This window comes from Choloepus didactylus, chromosome 1, assembly GCF_015220235.1.
Source record: "Choloepus didactylus isolate mChoDid1 chromosome 1, mChoDid1.pri, whole genome shotgun sequence".
NCBI classification, from domain to species: domain Eukaryota; kingdom Metazoa; phylum Chordata; class Mammalia; order Pilosa; family Megalonychidae; genus Choloepus; species Choloepus didactylus.
The window spans coordinates 209,268,893-209,295,460 of record NC_051307.1 but is presented as its reverse complement, the minus strand read 5'-3'; the positions used below and the strand labels follow the sequence as shown (position 1 = coordinate 209,295,460).

Below are 26,568 nucleotides of genomic sequence, written 5' to 3'. Positions count from 1 at the left end.
ACTTTTGGAAGGAAAGTTATGAGCTAGAAATGAGGAATCCCATTGCACAGTTACTCTTTTTAGTGCCAAGTGTGTTAGAAATATATTTTACAGGGTACTAGAAGAGGGAAGAAGGTTAATTGTGAAACAAGGAATGTTATAATTGGAGAGGGGTTTATATTTTGAGGAATGGCTTTTTCATTGGTTTTTATTTGTGCTTCTGATGACTGGAATCCTAGATTTTTAGCCCTGGGAGGCCATGGAGGTCATCTAATCCTGTTGATTCATTCTTTCTCAGATAAGATGGACCCAGAGAAGTTATTTTACATCCATATAGGCACACAGTGCTTTAGTATCTTGGCCAAGATCAAGGCCCAGGTCTTCAGATTCTTAATTCAGTTATTTTTTCTCTGCACCATGCTTCCTCTTCAAAAAGTTCCCATTGAGTATTCACTCATAGACTGGATGCTATTCTGGGTACTGCGATATTGTTCTGGGACATGGTTCTTACCTCCATGGAGTTCAAAGTCACATATGGGGGATGGAAAATAAACCAGTGAACAAATATATTTATATGTAAAAAGTGATATGAAAGAAAGAAATGAGAAAAGCAGAATAACAGGAGAGCACTTACTTATATGGGGAGATCAGGGAGGGCATCTCAGAGGAGATGACATTTAGACTAAGATCTAAAGGATGAGCATGAACCAGCCATGCAAAGAGCTAGGGGAAGAGCATTATTCCAGGCAGAGATAACAGCCTATGCAAAGATCCAGGGATGAGAACAAGGCTGTCCTGTTAGAACTGAAAGAAGGCTAGCATAGCTGCCAACAGGAAGTGAGTTAAGGGGAGAGAGCCATGGGGTGAGAGCCTATATTATAGAAATTAGCTATACCTTAGCTAAAAGAAATTCATTTAACAGGTGTTCATTCAGCAAATATTTAACCTACATTGGCTGCATACTTTCTAACAACTGTTTTATATTCCCATCAACCAGAATTTTATAACTATATTGTAATTATTCCATCTCCTTTAATGCAATTTGGATTGTTCCCAACTCAGGGGTATTGCAAAGAGTGCTGCAGTGAATGACTTGATTCTCTATCTGTAGAATAACTTCCTGTAAGTGAAGTTGCTGACATTTCACATATTGATAGCTTCCAATAAGTTGTCCCCCAAAGAGGTTGTTTGTTGTACACTCCCATCAACAGCATGTGTTCGCTGGTCCTTCCACACCTGCAAAATCACCAGTGACCCTGTCCTTTATCCTGGCCTCATGAGGTTAAGACACACAAGGAGACTTACAATTTTGAGTCTTTATCTTACTGTCAAAAGATAAGTGACCACACAGTGTCACTGAGCACAGTGTGATAGTTAATTGACCACATGCAAGTATCTTAACTCCTTTTTGCCTCCATTTAGCAATTTGTAAAATGGGGATGAAAATAGTAGTTACATCAGTGAAGTGTTTTGAGGATGAAATGAGTTAATGTGTGAGAAGCACATAGAACAATGTCTGGCATGTAGAAAGCATTGAATTAGCTCTGTTTGAGTTTCTTCATCCATAAGGTGGTTTAATGGTAAAATCTTGATAGAGTTTTACAAAGATTTTATGAGCTAATGCATGTTAATTGCTTAGCAAGTAATTTACATATGGACTCCCAGCCAACCAAGATGGCAGTATGAGATGCTCCAGGGTTTTGTTTACCCACAGAATCTTTGGACAAATAGTAAGAACTGACAGAGCCATCTTCCTCAGAGCTCTGCAGAACAGTTAAAGGATTGCAGTAACTATATGAGCACCGAATCAAGAAAAAGACAACTTCAAGTTGGTAGGAAAAGCTTGTGGCACCCTTGTTGGCTTCTCCCCCACACCCTCCCCATCTCAGTGATGACGTTCCAGAAGGAGCAGAGTAACCCCTAAGTACACGTATGTCCATGCCAGTCTATCTGATGGCAGCATGAAGGATTGAACCAGGACACTCATCTCTGGCTCACTGCTCCAGAACTTGCCCTGCATACAGAAGCAACTTGCTGACAGCTGAGTCAGTGTAAGAAACAATCAAATTTTAGTAGTCAGGGGACAAAGGATTACTGGCTATAAGACATGCAAAAAAGCACCCTGGATAGGGGAAAGAGTATTTCATAGGGGAAAGATGGGGCATTTGGGTTCCTATAAACAGGGGAATTCCTAAGGCCACAAGAGTGCATACAAAGACAAGATGCATACTCAGGGAAAAAAAAAACAGAGAGGATGCTATGTTTTGCCTCAGGAACCAGCCAGCACAGAACTAATTTGCAAAGACTGTGAAAAGTGATTTGTTTGTTTTTGTTAGCTCCTGGCATTCACAGAAATCTGTCATATCACCAGCTAGATACAAACATAAGGAACAGACAATGTAGGGACTAAATTCCAGAGTTAACACATTAAAATATTAGAATGTACAGTGTATAACAAAAGATTACAAGGCAAACAAAGAAACAGGAAACAGTGGCCCATCTAAAGGAATAAGATAAAATTTTAAAAACCATCAGAGTAGAAAACTAGACTTTGGGCATATCAGGAAAAGACTTAAAAACTATCTGAAATATGCTCAAAGAGCTAAAGGAAAACACAAAGAAAGAACTAAAGGGTTTCAGGAAAATGATATATCAACAAAATGAGAATTTCAGTAAAGAGATAGACATTATAAAAAGGAGTCAAACAGAAATACTGGAGTTGAAGTCCACAATAAATGAAATAAAACATTTCCTAGGGGGATTCAGCAATAGACTGGAGATGGAAGAAGAAAGAATGAGTGAACTTGAAGATAAAGATAATTGAAATCATTCAGGCTGGGTTGCAAGAAGTGTCTGGCACATCAATAATATTGTAAAAATAACAGTAGTAACAATGTTACTTTAAGAAGAACTAGAAGATTCTGGCAGACCCTCTCCTTTAATTGTCCTTGGTGTTTAACTCTGCGGAGAAGGCAACTGAAACCTGCTTAAACACTTGGAGTGTGGAATTAGACAGTCCTGAGTCAGACTACCATTTCTGGCTGTGTAACCTTGGGCAAGTTATCTCTCTTAACCTCAGTTTCTTCATCTTTAAGAAAGAGAATAATATACACCATGTAGAATTATTATGAAAACTATTATCTACATCCCTGGATTGTTGTAAGGGTTAAGTTTTATGAGGTGCATTAAATACTTAGTCCCAGGTACACAGTAATGATATCTATCATAACAGTAACATCATTATTGCCTTCATCCTTCTTAAAATTCTTCTATGCATATTGTGTTTCTTAGAAATACTTTAGCAGACATGAAAGGAAAGGACCGTTACATTTTTTACTGACTATTCAGGCCTTTTTCCCACACATTGACCATCATCCCGAGTTTTCCCAGGCCTAGCTCTCCTTAGAACTGCTCTCTGTCTTCAAGCAGATCTGCTTTGATTCATGAATAAAGGCACGGACATGTAATTTGGATATGAAATATTTATTGCAGTGATGAGAACTTGAAGAAACATGGGAAGAGGCTTGTAACTTTCTATATTTATAGAAATAACCTTATTCAAATCCAGTTGATCACTGTTTATCAGTTAAGTTGTAGAATCAAAGAGGAAGAGAACTTAAAACAACAAAACTTTTAATTGTTAAGAATAACACAGATAACAGCTAATAAATTTATAAAGCGAACACCCTTGAGACCACCACCCGTGAAAGGAGTTACAACTTTCTAGTTGCTCTAGAAGCCCTCTACAAGAGCCTGTTTAAACCCTACCCATTTCCTTCCCCCAAGAATAACCACCATCCTGACTTATATGGTAAATGCTGTCTTACTTTCCTTTGTGTTTTTTATTACTCATTTGTGCATCCATGCATATTATAGCTTACTTTTATCTACTATTTTGTTTGTCTGTTTGGAACAAATTTAAAAATTTCACACGGGAGGAACCAAAGGAAATAAAAGTGATGAGGGAACACCAAAAGTCAACTGGAGAAAATACACAAACACATGAACTCAACCATTGTTATGCAAAGACAGATTGAAGGAAAAATTGAAGGCAAGGAGATGCCTGGGAGGTCATGTCTTGCTCAGAGCCTTTTCCCCCTATACTCCCCTATGCAGTGTGAGTGAGTCCTCCCTTGGTAACTTGGAGTCTGTGTCCCTCACGATCGCAGCTCTGAGAAGGGAGTTTTAGAGTGAATTGTCTGTTTACACTGATCTGGGGGCTCTTCCTTTGAAGGAACTATGGCCATTTCTCCAGCACCTGAGACTTAGCAAGGAGGGAGATCAACAATCAGTGAATGGAAATAATGAGAAGAAGGTGAGAGTAGGAGCCTTCCTCTCCTGGCTAGGGAAGAGGGAAACAGGGCTAGGAGATTAGTAGGGCCCCAGAGGGTGACTGCAGATTGCAGGACCAAAGGATGGTGGATCTCCATTGGGTGGGTCATTCCTGAGGGATCTTTAAGAAGGGAAGGGAACTGGGCAAGACAAGGTCTAGTTCTGAGAAGTTACTTTGAGATTTTGCTTACCTTGTCAACTTCCTACCATGTGTCATTTTTTAAACCATGCTAAGCCTCTTATCATTTTTAACATAAAATCTGAAACAAATCTAAACCAGTTTTTGTTTTGTTTTAGAAGCACTAGGAAGCTCCGAGGAACAGCAAAGGAATATTGCCCTATCTTCAGGGTCTAGTGGGAGAGGACCAATAACTGGGAAAGCTTCTGATAAAGCAAGTCCCTGAATGATCTAAGAGCAAAGAAAGGATAGATAGGGATGCAACTCAGGACTGAGTTGTCCTCCATTCCCAGGACCTGGATTTTAGTTCTGGCATTGCTATAACCAACCACATAAAGCTTTAAAACACCACCCCACCTCTCCCCACAAGCACAAAACTCAACAACAACAGCAAAAAATATATTGGGAAGTTCCTTGGAGGCAGTCAATTATTCAAAAAATATTTATTGCTGTTTCTGGGACAACTAGAAATAAACATACGAAAGAATGATTTTGGACCCCTGTGTCTCACCGTAAGCAAAAATTATCTCAAAGTGGATCAACAACCCAAATATGAGCAATAAAACCATGAAACTCTTTGAAGAAAATATAGAAGAATATGTTCAGGACTTTGTATTAAGCTTAATATGGGTTATTAGATATGACAACAAAAGCATAGGCAATAAGAAAAAAATAAATTGGACAAAATTAAAAACTTTTGTGCATCAATGGACATTATCAGGCAAGTGAAAAAAACCCTACAGATAGAAGAAAACAGTTGCTAATTATGTATTTGATAAGGGGTTTAACATCCAGAAATTATGAAGAACTCCTACAACTCAATAACAAAAAGACAAACAACCCAATTTTTAAAAAATGGGAAAAGGAATAGACATTTCTGCAAAGAAGATACACAAATAGCCAATAAACACATGGAAAGATGTTCACCGTCATTAGCCTTTAGAGAAATGCAAATTAAAACCATGTGATACCACTTCACACCCACTAGAGCACTGTCATTTGAACAACCGGAAAATAAGTGTTGAAGAGGATGTGGAGAAATAGGAATCTTTGTATATTGTGGGTGGGAATGTAAAATGGTGCAGCTGCTGTGGAAAACATGTTGTGGTTTCTCAGAAAGTTAAACATAGGATTACTATATGACACAGCAATTCCTCTTCTAGGTATATATCCCAAAGAATTGAAAACAGGGACTCAAACTGATGTTCAAGCACCATTATTCAAAATAGCCAAAAGGTGGAAGCAACCCAGATGTCCATCAACAGGTGAATTAATAAACAAGATGTCGTGTATACCTAAAGTGGAATACTATTCAGCCATAAAAAAGAATGAAGTGTTGAGGATGATATATGCTCTGATATGGATGAACTTTGAAGACATGTTGAGTGAAATAAACCAGGCACAAAAGGACAAATATTGTGTGGTTTCACTTATGTGAAATACCTGGAATAAGTAAATTCATAGGGACAAAAAGCAGAATAGTGGTTACCAGGAATTGGGAGAAGAGAAGAAATAAATGCATAGTTTCTGTTTGGGATGATGAAAATGTTCTAGAAATAGATAGTGGTAATAGTTATTTAACATTGTCAGTCATTGACATGGTCATCGAATTGTACACTTAAAATCGATAAAATGACTTCTATGTTAGGTATATTTTATCCCAATAATAAAAGATGTATATTTATTATGCTTCTCATCGGTGCCAGGCACAGTACTAGGCATGAGATATACAGGTGACAAGATTATATGACCTCCATCCTCACAGAGCTACTTCCAGCAGTGGAGACTGACATTAAACAGGTTAATTATATGCTTGTTGAGTGCTCTGGGGGAGAAGTCACTCTTAGTTCCTCCCTGTCCCTAGAGTCTTTGTGCCCCATCAGATCTGCCTAGCTGGAAGATCTGGGTAGAAGTGGCCCATGATGATCTAATCCAACCTCCTAGTTTTTCAAATGTAGGAAAAATAAGTGAGGGAGGAAAGGAGGATACTTTATTCAACAGTCAGGATTCAACCCAAATTTTACTTGTGTTTAATTGTTCCTTCCTTGGTGGAACACAGTGCAAAGCTGAAACATCAAAAGCCTGTTTGTAAAAATAATTGATTTCAATTCCTATTAAGTTAACATAAAATCCTTGTGTATCCTTTAGTTTGTAGGGCTTTTGCTCTTCTAGTTTTTATAAAATGTTCTGTTAGAGCAGCAGTTGAATTCAGAAGCTAGCATGCACGTTTCTTGGTTTGAATTGAGACACAGCTTGTAGTCCTTGAATTTTCCTCACGGAACATATTTCACTAAGCCCCATGTACTTTCCAGGGCTGGTGTTCATTTTCTTACCATCCATGTCCCTTCAAATTTAATTACCCAAGACTTGTGGTGCTTCAGGCATCCAGCGATAACATTTCATTTGCCATAATAATATGGCATATATTTAACAATGTGTACACTATTTAATACAACTTCTAATTATTTAGAAAGAGATAAGAATAATAATTTATAAACCTAAACAGTTAATGGACACAAACCAACCTTCTCACATCTTTTTGCTGGTGGGTAAATTGAAATAAATAATTTGAAAAATTTCCTCCGTTACTTAAAAATGTTCTGTCGAATGAAATACTACAGGACAGAAGGTATTCCTCTGAGGCATGGCGTCGTTGTAAACACACAGACATTTGTGTAATATACATTTTATTGCTTTGTGTATTTTGCAGGCAAAACACTGTGACATGGTAGAAATACTACCCTGTCCGGTGAAATCGACTTTAATATAGTAGCACTATACAGTTGTTCATCTCCGTTGGTCTTTTATTTATATGCGATCATGATTTCCAGTACCTGTTAACCAGGATATTTCCAAATTTGGTTTTATCTTTACATCTTTCCTTCTTGGGAACTTTTTCCAGAGTGCCTGTTTGCTAGGAGAACAGTTCTCTCCTAATAGTCGTTGTGAAGATCATGACCTCACAGGACATGACCTGGCCATCTGTCCATTTGTCTGTCTGTCCAGGCCAGAAATCTGAGAGTCACTCTTAGTTGTCCTCCCTGTCCCTATAGTCTTCCTGCCCCACATTTAATTGCTCACCAGACACTGTTTGATCTTAGCATCTAAATATTTCTTGAGTCTACACCCTCCTCTTTATCCTTTCTACCTCCCTTTTGTTGCCATCATCAGTTTTTCTCTCCTTGATTATACAACAACTTTGTAATTGGCCCCTCTGCCTCCAGCCATGATTTTATTCTCATTTACTCCCTATATTTCCGCATCACCACCTTACTCAAAACCTTCAAAAAACTGCCATTTCATGCAGGACAAACTCCGAACTCTTCCCTGGGACATTAAAGGCCTCCATTGTCTTACCTTAGCCTAACTCTCAGCCTCATTTTGCACCAGAACCTGCCTCTGGCCTTAGGCTCTGGTAACACTGGAAATATCCTCTCCCTACTAGCACATACTGTGCTCGATCTCACCCCTAGGCCTTGAACCGGAGTGACTCTGTTTAGAATGCCGCTACCTCCTCCTGCCTTCCCCAACTAGCTCCTGCTTATTCTCATGTCACTCAGCTTTTGTCACAACTTTTCCAAGCCATGTCATGTTATTCCTGCAGACTGGCTTCAGTGCCATCCTTCCTGCTGTGGTAATGCCATTCTCAAATGACAGTTTCACTCACCACTTTCCCTTCTGCATTCCAGTCCCTCCTTGCTCTCTTTTGGTTCCATCTGTATCAAAGGCAGATCATCCAATAGTTTTGGGGATGAGGGATCCTTTCCCTTCCTAAGATATACGCTTTCAGCCTGAATAAAGAGCACTTGGAATGTGTGTACTTGCTCATCCATGTATGAAACCAGCATTCTGATTCCCACTATACATTCAGGAAACAGACTAATCTTAGCTTACCCAAGGTCAGTGAGCCACAGCAGTTGGCCCAGGACTGAGCCACCCTGGCTCCAACCTGCTCTGTACTTACCCTGTTGTTCTTAATAGTGGTGGAGACGAATTTGTTGGAAGTGACAGTAGATGAAATAACCTTGTCTTCATTTTGAACCTGCATTGCACCAGTCTCCAGTGGCCTAAGAATATTGCTTTCTGTACCACCCTTAGTGAGGTAGTACAGCCGATAACCAAATTGGCCCCTAGTCACTGGGAAGGTCATGCGCAGAATCCAGGAGTGAGTTCAGACAGGTTTCACATTGGATATATTTGAATCCAGTATTTCAGTGCATCCAGCCTTTGTGGGTGGTTGGAAATTGGGGGATGGCTCCTCTCCTGACTCACCCCTCAGCCTCCCTGTGGGTGAGAGGCTTTCATTCCTGTCTTTTAGTTCCCCAGGATTTCCACCTTCCTAGGTTCTCTCTCTCTGCTCTCCTCCTTGGGGCTCAGCCTTCTGTGCCAGTTGTCCTTTATTGAGCTGTGTCTGATTCCACAAGGTTTTTCAGGGGAAAAATGTGTGCTGAGGTGGGGATAGAAATGACTTTCAATCATGAAGGTAGATAAAAGGAAAGAGGAGAGAGGTCCTCACGGAAGTCTGGACCAAAGACGGAATGTCTAGAAAAGTGATTGGCAAGCTATAGCTTATAGGACAGATCCCGCTGGTCTCCTGTTCTTGCAGGTGTTTTTATTGGAACACAGCTGTACTCATTCATTTATGTATTGCCAGTGGTGTGGCTGCTTTCCTACTGCAGAGCCGAGTAGTTGCTGCAGAGACCCTATGGCCTGCAGAGCCCAAAATATTTACTAACTGGCCCTTTACAGAAAAATGTTTGTCAACCCCTTCTCTAGAAACAATGAAGACTTTCATTATTATAGGATTAATTCCTTTAGCACATATTTTTATTATTATGCTAAAAGAATCTCTGTCTCTCTGGTGCTTGAGCTGTATTATGCAAGATATTTTCTAGTTCTCTGGCCCTGTGCATGTCAGAATTCAGGACAGCGAAAAGACATGGTTGGAAAGTGGGGCATATCTGTCCTCTTACACTAATCTGCTCTTCTCAGCTTAACTGCAAGAGGTTTTTAATGTGGAAGATTTTAGTTTGGGTAAAAATTACTAGATTACCACCTTGATCATGATGCAAATTTCATTTTGACAGCTCTGACTAATTGGTGGCTGCCTGACCCTATGTTGGGAAGGATTATGAATTCCTAGGGGACTCAGTGGACAGCAGTGCTGTGATTGATTAGCGATGTCTGCCAGGGCCTGTGTAAAGGGTAAAGGTGATCCATTTGTCTTAAGCTAGCACCTTCTTCTCAAATCTGTAGAAAGTTTAAAGGCATGAAAATCACAACCTAGTCTCTGATCTGATGGTCACTAAAAGGACAGCCTGTACAACCCAGAATCAACATATTTCTATCCCATCACAGAGCTGGAATTGAATGGGCAGATTGTTGATTTACAGAAGCTGTAGTTGACTGAGAATCTGTTTACAATGGTATCTTCTGAGTTACCCTTTAGAGTTAGTTACTCTGATGGTTTCTTTAAAGAGCAGGAGACACAGATGGTTTCAGCTGGGAATTTCCCTGTGCTGGGCCTGAAAGGTCATGAAGATAGTCATGAATGAGTTCCCAGTGATTATAATTACACACCAGGAAAGTCTAAGGGGAAAGAAATTAAGAAAGTAAAACAGGGGTGCTTTGAAGCAACTGTAGAAATGAAGACAGAAAAGAATCGTGCTTGGGGGAGAATAGCTGCTTGATATTTGTCAACTTGTATCTTCTCTCCTTTCCAAGAGTGAGCAAAAGGGGAAGGGGGACGGAGAGATACACAAAGTTTGTAGCTTCCACTGGACCTCTGTTTAAAACAGGCCCTTCTAGAGGCTCCTAAGCCTCAAAACCCACAAGTGACATTTTTAGGACAATTTTTTTTTTCAGTGTGGAGGCCTTTGATTATCTCACCATAATTACTATGTTTATGGTATGTTTTCCCCTGTTGGCTATATTTTATTGAAGCAAAGCTTGAGTTGGTTTTGTTAGAAACGTCACCCTGGGACATTGAATTTACTTTTTTTCCAGTAATAAAAATAGTTTAAATTAAGCTTTAATGTACTTAAATTTGCTGCTTTGAAACTATATGGATCAGAAATATTCTGGGACAGTTGATAGAAAATTACAGTCCACTTATGGAGACCAAATGACTTGAAGAGGTATGTTTAAGATGGCTTCTGAATAAATCACTTTGTATGAGCCGATATGTAAGGTGAAGGCAGTACGTCTGGGTTAATACTATACAATTGCTAGAATTTAGCAGAGCAAGGAGAAAGAGAGATATGTGCTTGAGCTCAAAAAATTCCACTTAAACAAGGGAAAAATTAGGTATATTATCAATAGAAATTATCTGAAAGAAGTGATTATCACCAGTGAATTTGTTTTTCATTTGTTCCACCAAATATTTTGTTTTAATGTTCCCTAGTGTACATAATTCCTAGTAAATAAGATTTTCCATATATGGAAAAGTCTTCTCCATAAATGGAACTGCACACATATTTAATCTCCTATTATTAAACAAAAGCTGGTAGAAAATATATGAAGGGATATGCTAGTTCTTTTTCATTTCTGTGGCTAAAGGTGAAAAAAATTATTTATGTTTTTAAACTGGTTTTAGCGAATTTAGATGCCTTTACATTGTATTTGTCCTTTCTCAGCATTTCAATTTTTTTAACTATATTCAGTTTTGATCATTCAGCTTGTGATGACAGAGAATTTTGGACTGCCATGTTGAGAATTCCCATTGAAAAGCAGTTCCCAAACCTTGTCTTATAGGGCTCTGTAGGACTGATACATGTGGGAATACAGCCTTCAGGGAAATGAATATGATTTTCAGTGAAAATCAGGAAGCATTCCTCAAAGCCGAATGGGGCCCCCTCCCACTCCACCCTCCACACCAACAGCATTTTAAGGATGTTAGTGTTTATAAAAGTTTAAAGGGTCATAATTATTTTGAATGTAAATTTATTTCTATATTTTTGTTTATGAGAATCAGCCAGATTTTAAATTTATGTTGGGGGCAATTCTGGTTCACATTGATTCAACTGAAAATTGTAATCCCATAGTTGTAGCAAATATGAACCATATAGTTAATAATTTATTGCCCAGTCACATAAACATTTTCACAGTTGGTTTTAACTTGGGTATACAAGTGTCAAATTATGGGAGCAGTTTTAGGGTGTGTTCAGAGGTTTCTGCATTCTCAGCAGAGCTTAGTAACCAAAGTTTACCCTCTGCTGTCAGGCAGCTTGCTAGATTTGAGGACTGGCTTTACCACTTCCCAGTCATATGACTTTAGTCAAGTCACTCACCTCTCTGCACCTCCATTCTTCAACAGTTGACTGGATGTAATAACCTATCTCATAGAGCATTTAGGAAGATTAAATGACCTAGTACAAGATGGGATTTGGAAAAGGGGCTGGCAAATACTGAGCACTCAATAAATATTAGCAGATATTTTTGTTATTATCATCACTATTGTTACCCCTCTCATCCTGCCCAGTTTTGCAGAAACCTGTGCTCTTTTATTGTGAATGTAATTCTACATTTAAATATTATCTTTAAATTTTATTAGAAGGAGTTAAAGAGGCTCTAAAGAGTTAAAGTAGAACCTAAGTTGGCATTTGCTGTGATCCAGATAGAGTTAAGCTAAATCCTACATAATATTACATGTGAAACATGTACATCCAAGGAGATACATCCAAAGCGAAGGACCCTATTTAATCTACCACATTGGGTCTTAGGTGTCACACACCTTCAATTTTACTAGATGTTGCATCTTTCTCTCTAAAGTAGTGTAGCCAAATTACACTCCAGCTGGCACCAACTGTTTGTTAGGAAGGAATATATTTGGAGCACCCATATGAAGAAATAGATGCTTGTAGCACCCCTCACCCCCTGAGGTGAAAGTCTATCTTTTCTTTAGGTCGTAACTCTTGACATCTTTGCTCTACCTATGACAAAACCTGACTCCTCTTCTTCTTGCGCACACAGAATACATTTTCCAGATTCTGTAGAGGTTGGATGGTCATGTGACTGAATTTTCTTCAATGGAAGGAATTTTGGCTGTTTTCAGAACTGACATATAAATACCTTTGGTGTGATCTACCCTTTTGTCCCTGTCTGTGAGTCGGGTGCAGAAGATTCACTGTTGGATTCTGAGGTCTCAGATTGAAGAATGGTGGCACCACTAGACAGAAGGAACTTGGGTCTCTAAATGGCTGTTTGGAATGAATATCACCACCCCCCAACCTGAAACTCATCATGCTGATCAGACTTCTATTAAGATAAGCCATTGAGATTTAGAGAATCAGGAATTTCCTTAAGCAATGCTGCCCTCAAAAAGCAGATTATGTCTCTATTTGTAGACTTTGTTTGGATGAGAATCTAGCTTGATCTCCAAAAATGTAATTGGGATCCACAGGACATTTTAAAAATATATGGCAGCTTTATCGAGATATAGTTCACACATAATATAATTCACCCATTTAAAGAATACAATTCATTGTGGTTTTTTTTAGTGTATTTACAGAGTTATGCAGCTATCAACAAAATCAATTTTAGAACATTTTCCTCACCGCCCCCCCCCCCCAAAAAAAAGAAAATCCTGTGTCTGTTAGCTGTCACTCCCCATCTTTCCACTCCCAAACCTAGGTAAACACTAGTTTGCTTTCTGACTCTATGGATTGGTCTGGCCTGGACATTTCATGTATATGGAATCATACAATATGTGGCCTTTTGTGTCTGGCTTCTTTCACTTAGCATAATGTTTTAAAGGTTCCACCATGTTGTAGGTTGTATCAATACTTCATTTTTACAAATTGCCAAACAATTATCCATTGTACTGACATAAAACATTTTTACAGGCAGACCTCAGAGATATTGTGGCCACAATAAAATGAATATCACAAGAAGGTGAGCCACACAAATTTTTTGGTTTCCCAGAGCACAGGAAAGTTATGTATATATTATACTGTAGTCTGTTGAATGTGCAATAGCATTATGTTTAAAAAACAATGTACATGCCTTAATTAAAAAGTACTTTATTGCTAAAAAAAAATGCTAACCATCACCTGAGACTTTAGCAAGTTGTAACCTTTTTGCTTGTGGAGGGTCTTGCCTCGATTTTGATGACTGCTGCCGCATCAAGGTGGTGGTTGCTGAAAGCTGGAGTGCCTGTGGCAATTTCTTAAAATAAGAAAACAATGAAAGTTGCCACAATGATCAACTCTTCCTTTCACAAAAGATTTCTCTGTAGTGTGCAAAGTTGTTTGATAGCATTTTCCCCATGGTAGAAATTCTTTCAAAATTGGAGTTAATCTTCTCAAACTAGTGCTATATCAACTAAGTTGATGATGTAGCCTTCTAAACTTTTTGTTGTCATTTCAGCAATGTTCACAGCATCTTCACCAAGAGTAGATGCCAACTCAAAAAACTACTTTCTTTGCTCATCCAAAAGAAGCATCCATTAAAGTTTTATCATGAGATTGCAGCAATTCAGTCACGACTTCAGGCTCTGCTTCTAATTCTAGTTCTCTTGCTATTTCCACCACATCTGCAGATCTGCAGTCACTTCCTCCCCTGAGGTCTTGAATCCGTCCGAGTCATCCATGAGTGTTGGAGTCACCTTCTTCCAAACTCCTGTGAATGTTGATATTTTGACCTTTTTCCATGGATCACAAATGTTCTTAGTAGCATCTAGAATGGTGGATTCTCTTCCCAGGAGGTTTTCAATTTACTTTGCCTAGATCCATAAGAGGAATCACTATCTATGGTAGCTATAGCCTTACAACATGTACCTCTTAAATAATAAGGCCTGAAAGTAAAAAATGACTGCTTGATCCATTGACTGCAGAGTGGATGTTGTGTTAGCAGCATGAAAACATTAATCTCATTGTACACTTCCAGCGGAGCTCTTGTGTAACCAGGTGCTTTGTCAGTGGGCAGAAATATATTGAAAGGAATTTTTTTTTTCTGAACAGTAGGTCTCAGCAGTGGGCTTAAAATATTCAGTAAACCATGTTGTAAAAGGTTTGTTGTTTCACTCATACAGCACTGGTAGATTTGGTATAATTTCTTGAGAGCTCTAGAACTTTTGGAATGGTAAATGAGCATTGATTTTAACTTGAAGTCACCAGCTGCATCAGCCCCTAACAAGTGAGTTACCTTCTACTTTGAAGCTTTAAAGCCAAGCATTGACTTCTCCTCTCTGGCAAGGAAAGTCCTAGATGGCATGTTCTTCCAACAGAAGGCTGTTTCATCCACACTGAAACTCTGTTGTTGAATGAACCCCCTTCTTCAACGATCTTAGCTAGATCTTCTGGACAACTTGCTGCAGCTTCTACGTCAACACTTGCTGCTTCAGCTTGCACTTTTTTTTTTAATTATTATTTTTTTTAATATTCATTTTATTGAGATATATTCACATACCACGCAGTCATACAAAACAAATTGTACATTTGATTGTTCACAGTACCATTACATAGTTGTACATTCATCACCAAAATTGATCCCCGACACCCTCATTACCATACACACAAAAATAACCAGAATAATAATTAAAGTGAAAGAGAGCAACTAAAGTAAAAAAGAACACTGGGTGCCCTTGTCTGTTTGTTTGTTTGTTTGTTTCCTTCCCCCACCTTTCCACTCATCCATCCACAAACTAGACAAACGGGAGTGTGATCCCCATGGACCCCCAATCCCACTGTCCCCCTTCATAAGCTACATTTTTATACAACTGTCTTCGAGATTCATGGGTTCTGGGTTGTAGTTTGATAGTTTCAGGTATCCACCACCAGCTACCCCAATTCTTTGGAACCTAAAAAGGGTTGTCTAAAGTGTGCGTAAGAGTGCCCACCAGAGTGACCTCTCGGCTCCTTTTGGAATCTCTCTGCCACTGAAGCTTATTTCATTTCCTTTCACATCCCCCTTTTGGTCAAGAAGATGTTCTCCGTCCCACGATGCCGGGTCTACATTCCTCCCCGGGAGTCATATTCCACGTTGCCAGGGAGATTCACTCCTCTGGGTGTCTGATCCCACGTAGGGGGGAGGGCAGTGATTTCACCTTTCAAGTTGGCTTATCAGCTTGCACTTTTATATGATAGAAGTGTCTTCTTTCCTTAAGCCTTATCAACCAACCTCTGCTAGTTTCACCCTTCTCTTCTGCAGCTTCCTCGCCGCTCTCAGCCTTCATAGAATTGAAGAGAGTTAGGACCTTGCTCTGGATTAGGCTTTGGCTTCAGGGAATCTTGTGGCTGGTTTGATCTATCCAGGCCATTCAACCTTTCTCCATATCAGCAATCAGGCTGTTTTGCTTTTTTATCATTCGTGTGTTCACTGGAGGAGCACTTTTAATTTCCTTCAAGAACTTTTCCTTTGCATTCACAACTTGGCTACCTGTTTGGCCCAAGAGGTCTGGCTCTCGGTCTGTCTCAGCGTTCGACATGCGTTCCTCAGGAATCTTAGTCATTTCTAGCTTTTGATTCAAAATGAGAGACTTGCAACTCTTCCTTTCACTTGAACACTGAGAGACCATTGTAGGGTTATTAATTTGCCTAATTTCAGTATTTTTCCATCTCTGGGGATAGAGAGGAGGAGATGGAGGGGGAGCAGCCGGTCAGTGGAGCAGTCAGAACACACACAAAATTTAGTTATTCATCTTATATGGGAGTGGTTTGTGGTTTGTGATGCCCCAAAATAATTATAAGAGTAATATCAAAGATCACAGATCACCATAACAGATATGATAGTAATGAAAATGTTTGACATCTAAAAAAGTATCAAAATGTGACACGGGCATGAAGTGAGCACTTAGTATTGGAAAAATGATGCCAGTAGCCTTGCTTCAAGCAAGCATCATGCAGGTTTGCCACAAGCATTTAATTTGTAAAAAATGCATTGTCTGTGAAATACAGTAAAAAGAGGTATGTCTGTATATCCATCCAACAGTTGATGTACATTTGGGTTGTTTCCATTTTTTGGCCATTGTGAATAGGGATATGAACATTTGTGTACAAGTTTTTGTTCCACATGCCATATCTGATCTTTCAAAACTCCTGATGGAAAGTGCATAAGCCTGTACAGCCAATTTAATAGAAGCAGACTGATTTAAAAAGCAAACTATTTCAAATTATGAAATCCAAGGAGGAAAAAAATACAACAGGATGTTTTCATGATGGGCTACTGGGAACCAGTGAGTTAATCTAATTTCCTTTAGTCTGTGGATCAGGAACCTGATGTTAAATCATCTCATCTAGAATATGTGTTTTTTGTAATAATGGAATATTTATAATACACTACAAATCATACCTTATGGCTTTGCACCAAACTCAAATCTTAGTACTTGGGATTAATTTAATTTTTTACTCAATTACGTAACAAACATTAAGTACCTAATCTGTCTTAGACATTGTTCCAGGTACTGAGGATAATAGGACTATGAACAAGAAAGACTGTCTTTTAATGAATCAAAAAATTGCAAATTGTAATATGTGAAGATAATCAATCAGGCCATATTATATACAGCGTGGTGGTAGAGGAAGGAGGACTTCCTTCAAAGCTGAGTGATGAGCAGGAGCCAACTAAGCAAAGCACTGGGATGAAAGGGATCCAAGCAGCCGAAACAGCAAATCCAAGTGTTCTGAGTTGGGAACACGTGTTTAAGGAACAGAAAATGCCGGGAGGCATGGATTTTACAGAGTGAGGGAGAATGAGAGGTATGGTTGGTATTACTTGGTTATGTTATATTGTGTTACTTATATTATTAATTTAAGAAGTATGTTTACTTCTTTGCTTGTGCAGTTGCTTGATCTGCAAGATCTGACAGCCACTGAAGTCATGCAATTTTTTCAAATGTCCTGGAATCACATCTGGATTCCTGGTGGTGTGAAAAATCACCTGTTCCATTCACCAGTCTAAAAATCTGTCACTGGGGCAACAAGCATTTGGAAACCTTAAAGTAAATCTTTCCCCAAACCTGTGTTTTTGTGTAAAATGAGCCCCAAATCAAGTGGTGCTTCAAGCATTTTGTGGGAGTAAATGTGTGCTTTATGAAGCTACACTCATTCTTCCGAGCCACTGAGGCCTAGCTACTCACCACACCGCTGCCACAGTGACCTGCGTGGGTCTGCGGTGGCCTGACTATTTAGCTCTGCTTCCAGAATCGACTGGCTCGAACGCACAGTGAAGTCCATGCTCTGGAACTTGGTCAGTGGGCATATGGGCGTTAAGATGCCCTTATACAAATACTGCAGGTGTGTATGTCTTATTTAGAAGACATTAACAACTAGGAATGATTTAATGATGTTTTATTTTTGTCCTACAATCTAACATTTCATGCTTTGTTAAATATTCAGATAATTTTTGAAATTATCGATAACTCCTGTTAACTTTTAGGAAATCACTTATCCAGTATTCTCGGTATCTGGAATACAGCAAAGTAAACACCAACCCTCTGGATAGGCCCAATAAATTAAAAATCAGTTCCCTCCAACAACATCACTCCGAGCCTGTTGTCCTTCTGCATACAGATTATTCCAATGTGGATTGTTTTCTTGCTTCCAAACCGTCAGGTGATCAGAAAGCAGGAAAGTTGTTGTTTGTCATTAAGTGCAATGGCATCGATAAGGATACATGGAATCAATAAGATATGCAATAAGCACATCCCTTTTAGCTCAAATATTGTGTGTCTCTCTTTAATCCAAATCAATTCAATCTACTCTTCTCACAATCAGAAGTACAGTTGTCAAGTGGCAGAATTTTATCAGAACACCTAAAATATTGAAAACACAGTAATTTATTTCCTGAAACCAAGACATGTTGTAGATGATTACACGTAGTACTTGATTTTCGTGAATTTGATTTTATGTCATCATACATACCTCAGTAACAAGCCTTTGTATGCTGGATTCAGAATTTCTTTTCGTATCAGCTAAAATGACCATGTCTGTGTACTCCGTAGGAATGTCTTCTGTAAGCTGGCAGTCAGCATCATAAGCTTTCTTGGTACAGCACTGATTGTGTAATCATGTAAGCTTCTTAATCTTGTATTCTTTTTATTTAAAAAAATGCTAGGAAAAACACCATATAAAGAACACAGGGTTGTATATTTGATACAGTTAAGAGAAAAACAGAAATTACTAATGTTGCAAGATACATATATTCTAAGATTCAATCAGAGACATGCTAGAATTGGGCTTTTCTACCAAGGGTTTAATTAAATTAAAAAGCATGTATAAATTTGGGCAACGGTGTATGTTTTATAAAAGACTGGATCTGAAAGGTAAGGTATAATTAGATATTTTAAAAATCTTTGGAGCTGTTTTATTTGTTCGATTTTCACATGCATTTTAAAAAGGAATCATGTAGCCAAGAAAAGGTCTACAGTATGGTTGGCATATAGTAGGAAGCATACCCAGGAAGGAAGTGTGTACTTGATTCTTCCTTCCGTCTTCCAAAGGTGGGTATCTGGGTTTGGGGGATTAAGAACGAATAGCTACTTCCTTTATGAGCCCACATTTGCAAATTTGTACGTATACTGGTTGGCAAACATAGTCTGGAATAGATAACACATCCCTCCTGGCCTGAGTCACTTATGTCAGGGGAATTCATGAGCTTCCCAGACCTTATGTGTGTGGAGAAGGAGAGCTATAAGGTGATGGCTTTCTAGAAATGGCAGGAGTAGAAATTGTGTATGTATCAGCAGAGAGGAGTTTGGAGGTGGGTTGCATGCTAAAGGAAAAGCTGGTAGTATTTCAAATGTCAAAGGTGACCTCTAAAATAAACAGATGCATGGCCTGTGAATTCTCTGAGTTTCTATTTCATTCTCAACTAAAGAGTGTTAAGAATAATGTAATATATCAAGAGAGAACAACCTGAGGGAGTGACCCAGAAGAGACATTATGGATAGTGAGACTGAGAACAGAGGAGGTTTGGAAGCCTATGGCTCTGGTTGGTGCGGAGCTAGCTCATATTAAAAAGGAGTGTCTGCTGATTAATTTCCACATATATCTCAACATTTCTTTTTATGCTACATCTTTTCTTCATCATAGAGATACCAAACTTCATGACAAAATATGAACTTAATGTGTTTTCTAAACATACCACTTTTGGACACTTTGCTCATGATAACTGTCCAATCTCCTTGCTCCCAAATCCGTAGGTTCAATGGCCTGTGTCTTCTTAAAAACACGCAAAATCGAGAGGTTTTCATTGGTATCATGATAAGAGAAGGTAATGGAAAAGTCCTGACTCAAGTTGAGAAGGATTCTTTGAATATTTGCCTTGAAGGGGAGATAGTCAAACAGAAAGAAAGGCGCGGTTGTTTTGTTTTTGAAAACCCAGGATGCTCTTTTATTAATAGAGTTATGACTAGGACCACTAAAAAATGGAATACTCAAACTTGCTCATCATTGCTTTCTCTTTCTGTAGAGAATTGTGTGTGGGAAGGTTGCTTGAGGGACATGAGCAAGTGGAGTGAGTTGGTTGATTTTCATGGACAGTGGCATCAAAGTAGAGAGCCTCGTTTCCCTGTCTTCCTTCTATCACAAGTCCTATTCCATAGATCAGAAATCTCCCCAGGAAAAGGTTGCCTTCCAATTGTCCCTTTTCTTTTCCTTTATTTTTCCATAAAACCTTTATTATTATTTTCCTTTTATAGAAGCAATTTCTTAAGAAAAATGTCAGCAAAGTATAAGCTCTGGAATATATCAGCAGAAGATAGAGAAACAAAAAGAAGAAAATAGAGTGTGCCCCTCATTCTGAATTTGTGTAGTCTTTCTAGAAGCTAGTTTGTTGGTGTGTATTGAAAACCATGAAGTATGCATGCCCTTTGACCCTACTAGTGCCTTCCCAGGAATTAATCTTAAATGATAACTGGATCATGAGAAGAGAAAGTATTCAGAGATGTTTTCTATATTGTTATTTATATAATTTGAGAAGTTGGAAGCACCCTCAAGATCCATCAGGAGGGGATTATTACAGAATACACTGTGGCCATTGAAGAATGAACTACATCGTTTATTGATATGGGAAATATCTGTGGGTTTTGTTAAGTTAAAAGGAAGGTCACAAAGCAGTATGTGTAGTGTGATTGGCCTTTGTTAAAACAATGGGAATAGATGGAGAAAAATTTGGAAAGCTATTAAAAATATAATCAGTGGCTCTCTCTGAGTTGTGGGATTGTGGTTTGTTGCTTTTCCCCCCTTCTTCTCTCTAATACTTTTTCATATTTTCAGACTTACATTTAAGTATGTATTACCTATATAATTGGAATCAAAAATTTAATAAGGTTACTTTAGGTTTGGATAATGATACATGGGGGGAGGGGGTCCACAATACATAATCAAGAAAAACCACTCTTAATTCCCTAATATCTTTCTTTCCAAACATCCTTCTATGTATAATATGTATAAATACCTATAAATGTATTTAATTTTATTTTAGAATACCAGAAAAGCCCTTTATTAAGAGTGGTAGATATGACTAACAAGAGGATTAGGTTCTCATATAAAAATAAACACACACAATAGAGTAATATTAATGTAAGGCATTTAAATTCTTGCTCATTTTTTCTTGCTTAATTCCTCACTTGTTTTCACTGTGCTGTTGTCATTGAATGAACGATACTGTATTCCATTTAAATCAATACATTGATTAAATATCTGCTGGAGACTTTCATGGTCATCATCATCTTGCTGGGACAACCCCGCTGCGGTTTCTTTTCTCCCTCCTCGCCAGGGAGTACTATCACACCATGCGCTAGGTCAGCCCTACTCTAGGGACTCCAGTTTAACCAGCTCTTCAAAAGGATGTCTGATCAGTCCCTAACACCCCCCGTGAAGGACCTTGTGTAAGCTTCCGGATTAACAGGTTGCCTCCAGTAGATCACACCGACATGGGGAGGTTCATCTGGACTCCATTGTTTTCTTCAGATATCTGTGTCCCTCTAACCCCATGTTCTTGCCCATTGCACACCATTCTTTCTCCTGTCCGTGGCCTCTATAGAGCACCCACAACCAAACTGTACCTTTGACCTTTCCAGTTTGAGAGAAATGAGATTTCCTAGGATTCCAGTTAGAATTACCTGAAAATTTGGACATATCTATAGGAACATGGCATTGTGGCTTACGGTATTTTCTACCTTCAGTCCCTTGTGGTGATTTTATTTTTGAGAGACATTAGGAAAGAAATTTACCTCATTGAAAAAAAAAAAAAAGGAGTTTTAGCATGTTTAATCCCCCACCCCCACCCCCCATAGGGGACCTGAAATCCCATTCATGCTCTGTGAAATTGGAGAAATTGGATATTTGGGAATGGAAATTGATGGTCCTCGAAGCAATATGGGATCTAAAAGTGTTAAATCCTTTCATAAATAAACCTTGATTCAGTCTGGAATGTCTTGGCTTGATCTTAAAGATGATATTAGAGGAGACATATAGCCGTCTACTGGCCTTAAAGATAATTATCTGCACATTCCAGTCGCTGTCTGCCATCAGCAGGGCCTGGTTCGTGATGAAATCAATGCTCTTTCCCTTACAAGAATATTACATTTAGACAGGCCTCCAAGCCAAAGATGTTTATGAACCACATTCTACTCGTAGGCTGTGAAAGCAAAAGAAATCTCTTAATAGTTGCAAACCTTATCTTTCAGGCCTTCTAGAGTTCCATGCTGCGTGTGTCTCGGCAATTTGAGTTTATTTGCAGCTGGACATGTCCAGCTATCTTTGGGCTGTGAGATCAATATTTGTGAGTTGCTTTTCTAAATTTGAAAATATGGTTAACTTTTAGACCCCTGCAGTTGTGTATTAGACTCAGAGCTACATCACTTGGTTATGTGCATGTGAACTTTTAGATGAAGTTATGATCATGAAGTCTGTTCCGATGGGAGATTTCCTTGGGAGGGAGGAAAGGAGAGATTTTGGAGCAAGTTCTTTGCTAGACTGTGAGCACCATGAGTGCAGGGACTGAATCCCTCACACCTGGCATAGTGCCACAGTAAATATTGCTGAATTAATGAATGCATTTATAGAGATCTTAAAACAATCTTAAGTGTTCTACCTGAATTCCTTCCAGCGGACTCTTTGAAGTAAAGTAGCTAGAGGCCATCTCAGACTCTGGAGCCAGACAGCTTGGGGTCAAATCCTAGCTCTGTAATTTCCTTTCTGTATGACCAGGGACAAGTGACTTAACCTCTCTGTGCTTCAGTTTCCCCATCTCTAAAATGGGAATAATTCAAAAGGCTATTGTGAGAAATAAAATGGAATTATGTGCAGTTATTCACACTCACATGGCTAAGATCACTGCCTGGTACAGGGCAAATTTCACATATGTGTTAACGAGTAGTAATACTTATTAATTAGTTACTGAGTATTGATATTAATCTTAGGAAAACCCCTAAAATATTTGTTTTGTCTTTCATTTCAGGCAGGGAGAGAAACAAATATTTATGTGTCTATATATAGTCATAGATCTTAATACTTTTTAAAAGAGAGATTTACATTTATTTTATGGACTTGCCGTTTATTCTATATAGAAGTATCCAAAGAACACAATTTTTTTTTTTTTTTTTTTTAAATAAATGCCTTTCGCCTCTCCTCTATGCCAAGAGAGTACGAGCTCCCAGGACCCCATCCTTGGCCACCCCATGGCACAGAAGGGGGAACCATAGGAATTTTCCCAGACGGCTTATTCTGCCACATAATTTTAGGCACCATTGTGAAAGGAGACACAGAACCAAAACACGGATTAGAAAGACGCGTATAGGAGGCAGTATGACAGGGTCACTAAGATTGAGGAGGGAACTGCCATCAGACACCCTGGCTTGATGGCTGGTTCTGCTGTTTTTCTAGTTATTTGACTTTGGGGTCATTTAACCACTCTGTGCCTGGTCTGTCATGTGGAAGTAATGGGATCTGCCTCATTTGACATGATACTTTTCTCTAAATAGACCAGAATCTGGCCCAAAGTGGGTATTCAGTGAGGGTGATTGTGTTCTTGTTTGAGCTGCTACTTCCTTCAAGATTGAGTGTATGCCTAAGCCCTCCAGCTTCCTCTGCATCGCTCAAGTCTGCTTGTCCCCTAGGAGTAGTAAAGGTGGTCCTTGGGGCAGGCAAACAACTCATAGATGTGTTTTGTTGAGCTCACATAGTTTTGGGTTTTTTTTTCCCCCTAAATTTAAAAATCAGATTTCAAAGGAAAATTCACATTATCTGCTTCTGTTGATAAATCGGAGGAGCATAGAAATTGCATATGGTGGAGAAATAGCTCTGGCACCTCTTAGTGGTGTAGCTGGGCTCTCCCCACCTGCTACACATTAGGGGAGCCACCACTTCTGACACCTTTCAAGCCTGGAGCTTAGAGTCATCTAGTGCCTGTGCTTATTCTGAAGAAGGTTAAAACTGAGGCCCAGATTGGGGAAGAGTGTTACTATTCTTCCAGCTTTTCCAAGTACTTCCTTCTCCATGTCTATCCCTCCCAGCCCAGCCCTCCTTTTCTTGGAGTTTCTCCAACTGCTCATTGTTTCCAACCCTCTCTCACTTTCCTCAACTTTTGCCTTTCTGTCCCCTGAAGCAATATTCTGTTTTTTAAGCACTGCCTTGTCTTTCCTACCTCCCTGCTGCAGCCCATATTTGTTTTCTTGTTAGAATGTTCTTCCTACCATCCCTGTGTGGAAAACTTTCACCCATTGTTTAAAATTGGAGCTCAAAGCTGGTAGCCTATGAGCCAGATCTGGTCTGCGTATCTGGTTTGTTTTTTTTTTAAATTGAGACACCATTTAAAAATCAGATTTCACAGGAAAATTCAGGTATTTTGTTTCTTTTGATAAATTCTTTTGATAAATTCCTGGTAACATGGAACCTCCATTCTTTTTGTCTGGTAGCAATTGGTGGGAGCTAAGGAGCATTTCCCTGGCTGCCCAGATTACTCCTTGATGATACCCACTTCACCAGGCCAGCATTTGCGTTGGTGACCCCTGCTTTGAGATGTCATTTAAATGCTACATTTTCTGGGAAGCCTCTCCCTCTCTTGCTTTTCTAAGTGTATCATCGCCTCCTTGTTGTTCCTCTTATGCCTCTTCTGTAGCAGAGATGGAATTCTGCCCTGATTATTGTTGCTTTTGTAAAATATACTTATCGTTGTTATGTATCAAGTGCTCACTGAGGGCAGGGCACAGGATTGAGTGTTACACGGATATTTTAATCCCCAGGCCTCACTACGACTCTGTGTGAGGTGTGTTACTATGTCCAGTTCACAAATGCAGAAGCCCAGAGAGGGTAGGTGTCTTACTCAAGGTCACACAGGTGATAAGAGGCAGAGAAGGGATTTGAGCCCTTATCTACCCAAACTCAGCACCTGCATTTCCTACTGTTGTATAATGATCAATCTTTTCCATCCCGTTGAATGTAATTCTCTAAACTCCCTTACTTTAAGCACTTACAGAATACACACCACATCAGAGGCACAATCCTCTGATCCAAACAATTAAGTGATACTGATAATACTAATCATTACAGTTTCTAGAGCACTTACTGTATCCCCGATGCTGTGCTAGACATTTGACTCTGAAATTTCATTTAATCCCTATGGCAGTCTATACTGTATTATTCGCATTTCCACTTGAGAGAACTGTGTTCAGCGAGGTCAGGTAACTGTGCCAAAGACACACAGCTGGGGAGTGGCAGAGCCAGTAATTGAACAGAGATCTTCCTTGACTCTGACTCCTGCCCTTGTTTTCTGCCCACCACGTATCTCTGTTTTTGAACCACATTTCTCATGTAAAAGTTATTAGCCATTGATAAATCCATTAAATATACCATACTTTGTATGTTCTTCCCCACACCTAAAGGTGCCATGACACCTGTTTCTACCATTTGTTCTTCCATGGAAACTTTCTGAGTGGCTGCCCTGTGATAGGCACTGGCAGGGTAAGGTCTGTGCCCTTAACGGGTCCTGATTTGGCTGCAACATCTTCGCACTTGGCCTGATCATGCCACAGGTTTGAACAGAAATAAGCCTTGGGATCCTTTACACAAATTGGTTTCCTTTCACTGACCCTCCCCTCAAGCACAGAAGTACTTATGAATTTGGAGTCTTTTCTGGGCTGAATAATCACAGTCCCTTTGCTTGTGAAGATAAACATCTCGAAAGAATATGTTCTTCCTTTCCCAAATAGAGGCAACCTCTCCCTCATGATGTCTCTGTTTGAATGGTCTTTGCAAACTGGGTAATATCATATAAGCAAGTGGTTCTCAAGAATCAGAATCAATCCGAAGGGATGTTAAAGCACAGTTTCTGATTCATTAGGTGGAGGCATGGTGGTGGAGAGTGGGCTGAGAATGTGCATTTCCAACAAGTTGCCAGGCCATGCTGCTGCTGCTAGTTGGGGGACCACACTTTGAGAACCACTGGTTAAACATCAGTTGTTATTATTTTTGCTAATTCTAATAATTAATTAGATTAATGTTTATTAAGTGCTTATAATGTGCCAGGTCCTAGGTTGGGCATTGCAAATAGCAAGGTAAGAGAGACATGGAGTAAAAAGGTCTAGTGAGAGAAATGAGCAAAATATACATATGAAGAAAGTGTTTAGTAAAATAATTTAAAATTGTGGTAAAAATGCTGTGAAGGAAAGAAAACTTGGAGCTGGCATGAAGAATACTAGGGATAGGTGGGAGGCAGGGGCTACTTTATCTAAGGGAACTTCTGGAAATGGTGACATTTACACTGAGACCTGATGGGTGACAAGATGCCTGCTATTTGAGGAGTTCAGAGGGGGTGTGTTTTGAAACAAGGTGCAGTAAAGGAGAAGAGCAGATTCGACAAGGTCCAGGGAAGGGCCTTTAATAAGAGCCAGGGTGACCTGAGATGCTCCTGAGGAGGCAGGCCTGGGCTGGGGAATGCTTGGCCACAGGGAGGCTGAAGTTTTATTTGCAAGACACTAGAAGCTATATTGCCTCTTTTAAATTCTATTTTGATTTGGGAAGTCAGTGCTTTTGGTGTGAAAATTCCTCAGTGCTCAGTTGTGGGGTTTTGCTCACTCCACCCACCGTACAAAAAAAAATGGAAATTGTAAGTTACCTTCACGGTGGATATCACTGAGG

The 26,568-nt window shown here is 39.3% G+C and overlaps 1 protein-coding gene across 8 annotated transcripts in view; it reads left to right on the top strand.

The window, feature by feature from the left end:
- ERC2 (ELKS/RAB6-interacting/CAST family member 2) overlaps positions 1 to 26,568 on the top strand; it is a 1,046,379-nt gene that overhangs the window by 606,484 nt on the left and 413,327 nt on the right. The gene's annotated exons all lie outside the window — the stretch shown is intronic.